Genomic DNA, 1,044 nt, shown 5'->3' on the forward strand with positions numbered 1-1,044 from the left:
TTACGTGGTTTATTCATGCACTTTCAACACACACACACACAGACATACGAATTCTTGTATTTTTGACAACACCTGAAGTTGAAGACGCGTGGTTTTGAGGCACTTTCAAAAAGGAACATAACTTCGTTTTCTTCAAATTAGGTTTTTAAATTCTGTTTCCTTTGTTTGAAACTCAAAAACGCTAGCACCGACAATAGATAGGCCTACTAGAATACATGTAGACTCCAGTCAATAAGCAAATAAGTGTGACTGAATTATGTATGGTGTTCGAATTTATTAAGTGTGCCGCAACATTGGTCTGGGTCTGTTGCTGATGTGAACATCACGTCACAGTGACTCATTTGACCAACCTCTTTACACCCCAGTTTAGTTTTAGTTTTAGTAAGAGTTTAATGGCACTTACAGCACAGAAGGGGTGACAATGTACAATTAATAAAAATGCGAAAGAGTTCACGTGTTACTAGAGAGTAACATACATTTAATAGAAAAAGGAGAGAGAAGAACGATAAATCAGGTAGATAGGAAAGAAGAGAGCAAACCACGCTAACGCACCCACCAAAAATCTGCAGCAATTCTGATCACTCCCAATGAACGCTTCGGTCCCCCAGGGGGAACACACGGTTTCTATTTTTTTAAAAGAAAAAGAAAAAAGAACGTGGGTACACATGTACTGTAAAGACTCGAACACTTAAGGTCAGGGGTCACAGCTTGCGATAAGCCTACTTGTACTTGTACCAGGGCGAACTACGATACTACACTAAGTTAGCAGCGGGAAGGAGGAATGGAGGAACGGAGGAACGGAGGAATGAGAGGAACGGAGCGAGACGGGAAGGGGGGAGAGGAGTTCGAAAACCACAGTCATGAAGAGTAACACACATAACACCCTGGCTGCTGTCTAGGAGTTGGAGGTGTCACTCTTTTTCTCTTCCCAACCCTATTGTTTCACTGTGGTGCTCAAGACATTCGACCCCACCCCCACCCCCATCCCCACTCCTCACACACACAAACAAACACACACACACACACACACACACACACACACAC

Source organism: Aplysia californica, unplaced genomic scaffold (assembly GCF_000002075.1).
Source record: "Aplysia californica isolate F4 #8 unplaced genomic scaffold, AplCal3.0 scaffold00477, whole genome shotgun sequence".
NCBI lineage: Eukaryota > Metazoa > Mollusca > Gastropoda > Aplysiida > Aplysiidae > Aplysia > Aplysia californica.